At 43.6% G+C, this 10,487-nt stretch overlaps 1 protein-coding gene across 1 annotated transcript in view; it reads left to right on the plus strand.

Moving 5' to 3' along the window:
• The first annotated feature begins 6,437 nt into the window (after nucleotides 1-6,437).
• Nucleotides 6,438-10,487, plus strand: part of RPAP1 (RNA polymerase II associated protein 1) — a 21,353-nt gene continuing 17,303 nt past the window's right edge. The window contains exon 1 of the mRNA XM_004687894.2: nucleotides 6,438-6,488. The gene's annotated coding sequence lies outside the window, so the exon portion shown is untranslated. The remainder of the gene's footprint in view (nucleotides 6,489-10,487) is intronic.

Below are 10,487 nucleotides of genomic sequence, written 5' to 3' on the forward strand. Positions count from 1 at the left end.
CCCCCGCCTCGGCCCGCACCGGCCCCGGCCCCCACCGGCCCCGGCCCCGGCTATCCCAACGCCGGACCGGAGAATCTGGCTCGGCCCTCGGGAGAAGCACCCCAGCCACGCCCCTCCTTTCCCTCAACACGTTTCGGCGTCTTTTCAAACCCAACACTGGGATCCCTCCCTTGACACCTCGCTGGAACCGTCTACCACACCCCAACTTTTGTCCTGACTGATCCCAGAACCAGCTACCCCCTCTCGGAACATAAAGCGTCTCCCAAGCGTCAGGCCCGCCGAAATTGTCGTGACTCAGGACTCCCCCCACAGGATTGACGAGCGCCCCTTTGTGCCTCGCCACGAACCTTTCACCCAGGTTCCCAGTATTTGTGCTCCGTCCCCCACCCCTTCTTGGAGATGACCTTGGACCTTGGGTCTTGAGTTTTCCGAGATCTCCTTGGCAGTCCTCAGATTTGATGTGCTGAGGCCCAGGCCCCACAGTGCCCCATCTTTGGCTGTTCTTCTAGATACCACCTCGGCCTCCACCCCCAACGCCCCATTCCCAGGACGTTGTGTGAAAGTTGGCTGTGGCTTCACAGTGTCTAGTGAAGCATTAGATATTATCAGTAGACCACCTTGCGCACAGTAGGCGCTCCATAAATACACAGGTGCCTGTTAAATGAATGAACAATTACCTCAGAGCTTGGCCTGCCCCACAACTAGTAATCATGGAGGGGGTGGTGCCCACGGACATCCTGTCAGACAGATGCAGAGCTGGTTCCAAGTCCTGCCTACCAGCGTTCCCTTCCCCTGTCCCAGCCTCTACCTGTCCCCCTGCAGCCTACTCCAGAGGGCCCTTCACAAAGGAGGGGCGAGGGTTCAAGGCCTCGGTTGTTGTCCGAAGCCTTCCTGGATCTTTTCAGGAATTTTGAGCAGCAGGGGCCTGCCTTTTCCTCCACTTGGCCCCGGCAGTGCTTGTTTATTAATTATACTAATGATAACAACAACAGCAGTGTTGGCGGCCTCAGACCCAGCTGGGGGCGCCCCCAGGCGGCAGCACTGGGAGAGACTGCGGAAGCGCTGTCAGAGTTGAATGGCAGGGACCTGAAGTCTCAGTGTACCCAGCCTCTGCCAGTTTTCTTGGGCAATGTGGGTCGGCCCCAGGACCCTCTCCTTAAAGAAAAGACTTGCTGCCTTCCACAATCTACACTTTGGGAGCTTGGGCTGAGTAGCATCAGAGCAGGCAGACAGCAGTCTGATGCTGGGAGTCAGATTTGCCAGGCAGGGGTGCTGCTCCTGCAGTTAACATGCCCACTGCAGCCCTGACTCCAGGACCTGTCACTTCTCAAGGTCCTCTCTGAGGTGGGCTTCACATTTCTGGTGAAAGGAAACCTCCTTCTATTGGCTCTGGCTGTCTTTGGAAAGACCTCTCCTAGAAGCTGTTGAACCCAAAGCCCAAACGTAGACTTCCACTTCCTTCTCTCCTCTCATTCCTTTCCCATCATTTACTGAACTCTGACAGAGAATCCCAGCCCAAGATCCATTGTCTGTCACCAGTTAGAATGGATTTCTCAGACCAGACATGCATGGATTCCCAATCATTCTCCACTCGCACATTTGACAAACTTCCTACCTCAGCTTCAGGTCAGAGACATGTCACTGTTACCCTGGGGTAACACACTATTGGGCGGGGGGGACTGGCAGAAGTGCTGATTGTGCTGAATTCCTGGTTCCTCGACCCCTCTCAGTTCTTAGTATTTCCCTTTGCAGGATGGGGGTGGAGGTAGGGCCCTGGTCTTCTGACTTTTCAGCTTCTGTAGGGAATGATTGCCTTCCTGAACCTTTAAGGCCCACTCTTCTTACCTATTCCCCCATCTTTCTCTTTCACACTGGGCATGGTATGGGAATGTGCTTTAAGTGTACATGAGCAGGTGTGATTTTGTGGAAGAGGTGTGTGGGTGGAAGAGAGGGTGTGCATTGTGATGTATGAGGGAGGGTGTACATTTGTGCAAACTAAATGTGACTGACACTTTGTGGGTGGATAGGGAGAAAGTGTGTGTGCGTGTGTGTATGTGTGTGTGTGGAGGAGGTTGACTGCCTATGCAAATACATGCCTGCAAAATCTCCTTTTCATGAATGCATTGCTTGAAATGAAACTAATCAAATCAATAGAAAATGTACTTGACCTAATGCAGGAGCACCTGTCCCAGGAGTTCCTGTCTTCAGAACAGGACCAGAGTCAGCTATGATCTATCCCAGGGAAGTAGGAAGGGTTGGAGGGAAAGAGGTGGGGAAGGGGGGAGGATGAGACAAGAACAGCCCCTCATTATGAATGGAGCCAAGCTGGGCCATGTATCTCCAATAGGGGGAAAAAAATTATTTGTCCACCCTCTGCCTTTCATGATCCAGGATTACCCAAGGAGGCCAATGATAGAGGGAAGACAAACCTGGAAATAAAAGCCATCTGCCCACAATAGCTGAACACCATGATGGCAACTTCCATCAATCTCAGGAAAGCAGTTGTTTCAGATTTTCCAGAGTTAGGGATGCTTCCCTTCACCCTGCCCCCCTCTCAGGGGGGAGAAGAACCATAAGGGAACCAAGGTGAGTTTGAGATTGGCAGGCTCAGGTCTCACTGACCTCATGACTAAGGACCTATTCTTTCTCATTAAAGAGGTGAGTGTGGGAAGTTCCACTTAGAAATGGGGCAGGCCACAGACTATTCCTGAGCACCCTAGAGAAGTCACAGAATCTACGTTTTGGGGCTTAAAGGGAAACTTCCCACAGGTCTGAGGCCAGGGACACTGAGAATGTTTTAGTGCCCACCATTGCCTTCTTCCTGAAACTCCTATGCCAGACACAATGCCAACCTTCGTCCAGTTGAAGATGAAGCAGAAAGGTAAATTTCTAGGAGATAACACACTTTGACTTACAGTCATTGGGGGACTTTCAAATCATCCCCCCCCTCAAAAAAAAAAGAAAAAAAGCAGACTTAGAAATTGGGAAGAGGGGCCTCCCTGGTGGTGCAAGAGGTTAAAGCACAGCACTATGAAGCTCTCCATAGCCACTGCAGTACAAATTCGACCCCCCTGCCAGGGAGCTAACTCACATTGAGCAGCAGACTCCTTCTGAACTGCCCACTGCTCCTCTCAGCAGTGAGTTTCAGTCAATCAGCCTGTTCTGCTCCCCACTCTGTCTCTGGTGAGTCCTCTTACTCCATACACCTCTGGCCTGTACTGCAGTTATTGTAGGTGTAAATAAATCTTTAAAAAAGAAAAAGAGAAACTTTATCATCTTCGAAATTGGCTCTATTTCTAAAACATTTCTGATTGTGGAAATTTTAAACATACATAAGTAGAGAGAATAGTGTAACAAACCCCCAAAGTGCCCATCACTTTGCTTCAATGATTATCTGAGCCAATTGTATTCTACTGTCCCATTTTTAGTAGTTTTGCTGGAGTTTTTAAAGACAAATCTTAGTCATATAATTCCAGCTGTAAGTATTACACTCTATCTGCAATGCACCTAAAAAATCTCCATCCACAAATACATTCAGATGTTTACATATAGAATATTTATAGGTGTGTGTGTGTATACATATATATATAGCTATGCACAAACAGTGGCAAAGAACACATCTAGCACCTAAATCTTGGCTTCTAACATCATTTTTCAGTGAAAGGATACAAGGATCATTGCAGAAATGATTGAGTTCAGGATCCAGGCAGGAAATACTCAAAATGAGCCCGAAGCATTTTGTAGTGACAAAAGAAAACATAGACAAAAGAAAAACCTAAAAACAGACCAAGTCCCTTGTCCCCGCCCCACACACAAAATGATGGGGTATATCAAAGGGTCAAAATATATTTGAATAACAGGGAACACAGACAAATCTCCCATGCAGAAAAATTCCAAATAATATATGTAGATACTCTACCCTCAAGGAGGGTAGCACAGTTCATCAGTCATTAAGTGCATCATACATAGTGCCTTCCTTCCAAAGAGGACAAGCTGGAAAATGGGTAGAAGAATGGAAAGATCTGGCAAACAGAGCTCTGGCAGTGACCAGATTATGGTTAACATCAATGGTGATAAATTGTGTAATGGTATGTACACTTGATACAATGTGATAAAAGTGGCAATTTAGGTATGTGGTCTTCCCAAAACCCATATATAACCTTAGTCTAATCTTGAGAAAACATCAAGCAAATCCCAATTGAGGGATATTCTATAGAATAATCCACCACTACTACAATAAAATTGTCAAAATCATCAAAAACAAGCCTCACAGACAAGAGGAGACTAAAAAGACATGACAATTAGGGGCCCTCCCTGGTGGCACAGCGGGTTAAAGCACAGCACCAAGAAGCTAAAACCACTTCAGCATTAGTTCAATCCCTGACCCAGAGGTGATCCACATGGCGCACAGACCCCTCCTGACCTGCCCACTGCTCCCCTCAGCTGTGTACTTAATGGATCTGCCTGTCCTGCTCCCCACTCTGTCTCTGGTGAATCCTCTCACTACTCCTACATCCCTGGCCCATACCTCAGTTCTGTATGTATAATAAATAAATTTTTTAAAAAGACATGACAATTAAATGTAATGTGGTATCTTTGATGGAACAGAAAAAGAACAGCAAGGAAATTTTAAGAAAATAATGTGTCAATATTGTTTCATTAATTCTAACAAATTTATTGTATTAATATTAAATAGTAACAATGGTAAACTACATTTGGAGTAAATGAAATTATTTTTCTAAAAATCTAAAATGATTCTAAGATAATTTATACTTCAAATAAACATATCCATTCCCAATTTTTTTTAATTCTTAATATGTTATAAAATCCAGCTTGTATTTAGTCTCCCCAACAGTCTCAAAAACAGTTTTTCAGAGGTTTGTTTGAATCAGGATACAAACAAGGACTACATATTTGATAATATCTTATGTGTTTTGAAGTATAAGGAGGTCCTTCCCTCCTGGAAAAACAGTTATAGGAGAAACTGGGTCATCTGTAGAATTTTCCACAATCTGAATTTAGTTAATCATATCATCGTGTTATCAGTTAACATTTTCCTCCACTGACCAAATCTCCTGTAGGCTCAAAGTTAGACCTAGGTGCTTAATTAGATTTCAGGTTCATTTTTTTTCCTTTGGCATGTTTGGCATTGGCAAGTTTCTTAGGAGCTTTGTATTTTCAGTAGTATTGCATCAGGAGGCATATAATATCCAGTTGTCCCACTTTCAAGATGCTAAAATTCAGTAGGTTGAGAAGCTGACAACCTGATTCATCATATAAAGCCCTCAAGTTTTCACCTAAGTGTTGAGTCATTACCATTATTTAAAGTCATTATTTCATTGGTGGCTGCAAACAATGATTTTCCTATTATCATTCTTTCTGTGTTTTTGGTTCAAGTTCCCTTCCCTCATTCCCCATAACTTCTAACCAGATCCAGCAGTTTATCAGACCTTATAGTTGGCTAAATCCTAGTAGCTAAAATTATTGCTGCTGTGGCTGAACCAAGAGAATTTAAGATGGATTGTAGAAGTCTACTGTTGTCCTGGGCCGAGGAACTTGTCAAAAAAATGCAAATTCTCGGGTCCTTTTCTAGATCTACTGAATGATAAACGTTGAGGGTAAGTCCTAGTGATCTGTGTTAACAAGCTCTCTGGGGGATTCTTCATGCCTGCTCAAGTTTGAGAACCACCAAATTAACTGGTTGTCCTAAAATGGTATTCGGTCAGGCAACCATTTCCTAAGGTCTTAGAAGTATGAGAACATGCTGAGTGCTGAGCATTATGGACATAAGAGAGAAGGCTTGGGACACCCAAGGAACTCAGTCTATTCAAGGGAACAAGTCACATGCTGTGGAAAGGTAACCAGTGGCAGCTGTTAGTCAGCAATGCCTTCCAAGATGCCACACAAGTGGAGCAGGTGGAAAATCCCAGGTGATTATATGAAAAGTTCAGTGAGTGGGCACAGTTGGCAAAGGCTTTGGCGTTTCTCACTAGACCTTACAGGAAAAGAAAAACCTGGAATTGGAGGTGGCAGGGGTAAGAGGGAGGATTTCCAAGCAAGGAGACCAGGACAGGATGCTCAGGAAGAAGAGGATCACCTTGCAGGCAATCAGACCTTTCTACTCTCTCTTGGTCACCCCTGGATCTTTCCTTAGGTCTCGCCTTCCCTGTTTCACGGTTATCTTTGTGCTCGCCCATACACATAATAAGGAGGTTACACTGGTTTCTATGCGCTGCCTATGGGATTGGATGCTGGAGAATAGATGTGGTTATTCCGCTGGTGAGCCCAGAGGGGCGTCTGAACAAGAAGCTTTAGCATTAGATGCTGGGGTTGTACCCAGTACCTTTGTGCTCCCGGGACGCAGACGCCCAGCCAGCAAAACTCAGGGTGGGCGGGGCCGGGCTGCGGGGCGGAAATTGAAATCTGGAGGCGGCGGAAGGGCCGCCCCTGCGGGGCAAGATGGCGGCGCCCAGGCGGACCTAGCGCAAGTAAGTTGCCGGGCTGGAAGGGTAAAACTTCAAGGTACTCGAGCGGAGGGGCTAGGTGCAGGGTATCTAGTTCGGTTGGCGGAGCCTGTCCAAGTGACTCGTACGCACAGGTACGGCCGCAGCGTCCTCGATGATGTGATCCTGAGCACGGCCCTCTCTCTGCTTCAAAGGCAGAGACTGGGCGATTTCGATTCATAGAGGCGGTGGTCCAGGAACTACCCGACTCTACTTGGGGCGGGTCCTGGCGTTGAAGGATAGCTGGCGGAGGGAGCGCCCCAGAGATTGCAGAGCTATTTCTGAGAAAACGGTGTGGTCCTTTGTTAGAGCTAGTTTGCATGGTCCTTGTTGAGTTCAGCATGTCATCTCTTTTAGCACGGATTGATTCTGGACAAATCTGCTCTGATCTTTGTGGGGGAAATACATTGGTGACTTTACTTACGACTAAATAGTTGCTGTTATTTACTTAGGCTTATTTATGTGATTACCAGGCGCTGCGGTATGCACTGTAAATGCCTGGACCGGGATCAGTTCTCACAGTTCTTACTATATAGGACCTGTTGTTCACATTTTATAATTATGGAAGGTGGACTCGACGCAACTTATTTAACTTACTTAAGTTAACCAGATTAGCTCTGCAGTTAATAAGTCGAGGAACTTGATTAAACTGCAGAGCTACTTGATTTCTGGCCTATTAATTCCACTCTGATTCTTTCTGCAAAGCACATAATAGCCTATGAAGTGGGCTGTATTAGGTGGCTTGAACCTATAAATAAGAGAAATTATTTCTGCTTGTGTTTACATAAGTAAATTGTTTACATACTATGGGTTCTCATTTTATTTAGTTCATTCAGCTTTTGGGCATTTAGGTGGCATCTGTTGAGTTTGAGGATTTTTTCTTTTTTCTTTTTTTTTCCTAATTGTTGGCAAGGATGCTCAACAATTGGATCTGATTGGTCTGGTTTTACTACTCTTCATATAAATAGTTATAACAACTAGTATTTGCATACCTACCATGTATGAGACTCTCCTAATAAACTTACATATATTTAACTAATTCATGAGGTAATACTGTATCTGCATGTTACAAATGAGAAACAGGCACAGTAACTTGAGATAAACTAACTTGCCAAAGTTTACATAAGTAGAAAGTGGCAGGTCCTGGATTTGAACACAGGCGGTCCATTTCCAGATTGTCACTGATGCAGGAAGAGGTACATATGTTCTTTGCATCTACTTATTACAAGCTCTGTTCCAAGTTTAAGATTCACTTTTGTAGATAGGTCTTTGTTCACTTCAACCACGTCCTCTGTCTCAGTTAGTTTCTTTAATAGTTAGCTCTGTTTTAACCTTTAGTGATTACTACCATCACTGAAATCTAATTTTCTGTGTAATTTAGTCATTGAGATGTTCTGCTTTTAAATGTATATGTGTGGTTACCATATCTCTTCATCCAAATTTGGGTGCATCGTTTAACTAAAGGTAGAACTTTTACAGTTTGGGGCAATGCCATTTCAACTATAAACCTTTGGAACTCTTAGGTTTATAGGGGTAAATTATATACAGAAATTATTAAGAATTACAGACCTAGCATTTTGGCTTTGTCTTTGTCTATCCAGGGATAAGTGTCTTACCTCCATTTCTTTGTATTTCCAACCCCTTGTGTTATTTTGTCCAGATTAAATTCAAAGAAAAAAAATTGGGGCCCTCCCTGGCGTTGCAACAGGTTGGGATGCAGCACTGCAAGCTAGCCTCAGCCATTTCAGTGCGAGTTTGATCTGAGGCTGTCCAACTTGGAGGTAGTCCACATGGTGCAGCAGACCTCTCCTGTCTCACCCACTGTTTCCCTAGCAGTGTACTTCACTGCCTGTTGTGCTCCCCACTCTGTCTCTGGTGAATCCTCTGACTGTCCCTACACCTCTGGCCTGTACCCCAGTTCTATATGAATAAATAAATAAATCTTTAAAAAAAAATGGTAGTTCTTAAAGTCAGCTTCTCATATTATTGTTCTACCACTTTTAACCCTCCCCTCTCCACAGTATGGTAGGTGATATTTCCAAATACTGTTTATTATCTGATCTACTTAAAACTGGATGAAAAAAGAAACTGTGTTGCCCAGAACCTTCTTTATTCCTGCCTATCCAACCTGTGTCCCCTGCAACTCAACCCCCCTTCCACTTTAGGACACAAGTCAACTCTAAACTTTCTATAGTGTACACTACAGCTTCCTACAACAAAGAATCATCTGACCTCAAAGGTCAGTGGAGCTTAAACAGAGAAACCCTATTTTAATTCAAATCTTTGTTCTTTAGGAGAGTCTTCATAGTTCTCCCCAGTCTCACTGTCCACCCTTCAATAATAGACTTCTGCAATACTCAAGCACAGTGCTGTTAGTAGTAGTCTCAGGACATAGTGGTTAAGAACATGGACTGACTTCCTATCATTTTTTTACTGAAATCTTGGGCAAATTACTTAACTTCCAGCATCCGCTTTCTTCAACCTTACACTATGACTACTAATAGTAAGCTACCATATGGTTGTTGTGAGAATAAAATGTATTAATTGGAGAAAGTATTAGCATATATTTAAAGGTCAGTAAGACTGTTTTTTGTTTTTTTTGTTTTTTAAGATTTATTTATGCATACAAACAAGAACTGGGGTACAAGCCAGAGGTGCAGGGAGGGTAGGTGAAAGGATTCACCAGAGACAGAGTAGGGGGCAGAACAGGCAGATTGACAAAGTACACTGCTGAGGGGCATAGTGGGCGGGTCAGGAGAGGTCTGCTGGGTCATGTGGATCACCTCTGGGGCCAAGGATTGAACATACACTGAGGCAGCAGCAGCTAGCTTGTAGTGCTGCATCCCAATCCATTGCACCACCAGGGAGGACCCAGATTAACTGTTTTAATAGTAACAATAATAAAGATCTTTACTTAGCTTCTAGCTCAGGGGTCCCACCCAAACTAGCCACACAGCTTGCCAGACATGTTTTATTTGGCCAACACAAGATTGTTTTTCTAATGAAGCTGTGATTCATAGACCATCCAATTCACCACTTGAAAGTATACAGTTCTGTGGTTTTTAATATATTCACAAGGTTGTAACCAACACAACTGTCTAATTCTAATTCAAGAACACTTTCATATCCTTAAAGGAAACTGTACAGGTAGTACTTAACTTCCCTTCTCTCCTGTTCTCCTAGTCCCTAGCACCCCCAATTTATTTCCTGTCTCTGAGGATTTACTCATTTTGGTCATTTCATATAAAGAATCCCAATATGAGACCCTTGGTGACTGACTTCTTTCATTTAGCTTAATGTTTTCAAGACTCATTCAAGTATCAATGTTTCATTCCTTTTTACTGATGGATAATATTCTATATTACACCACATTTTGTTTATTCATCTGTTAGTTGACTTAGATTGCTTTTACTTTTTTACTATTATGACTAGCTCTGCTACAGACATTCATGTACATTTTTGGGGGGGTGAACATGTTTTCATTTTTCTAGGGCATATACCTAGGGATGGAATGATTGTTTCATATGGTAACGCTCATTTTCGCCAGGCCATTGTACATTACCACAAGCCATGGAAAGGGGGCCAGTTTCTTCACCTACTTCCCAACACTTACTATTCTCCTTTTCATTTTTTTTAATTCATAGCCTTCCTAGTGAGTGTGAAGTGGCATCTCATTGTGGTTTTATTTTTTGCTTTCCTATCGACTAATGATGTTGAAAATTGTTATGTGCTTGCTGCTCATTTATCAATCTTTGGTGAAATATCCTCTGCCTGTTTTTAAATTGGATTATTTGTCTTTTAATTTTTGAATTAATTTTTTAAATTTTGTTTATTCTCATAGTTTGGAGAATTTTACTTTATTTTATTTTTTAGAGATTTATTTATGCTCACAGAACTGGTGTACAGGCCAAAGGTGCAGAGATTCACCAGAGACAGAGTGGGGAGCAGAACAGGCCCACTGACGAAGTACACTGCTGAGGGGAG

Source organism: Condylura cristata, unplaced genomic scaffold, assembly GCF_000260355.1.
Source record: "Condylura cristata isolate star-nosed mole 26May11 unplaced genomic scaffold, ConCri1.0 scaffold00023, whole genome shotgun sequence".
Classification (NCBI taxonomy): domain Eukaryota; kingdom Metazoa; phylum Chordata; class Mammalia; order Eulipotyphla; family Talpidae; genus Condylura; species Condylura cristata.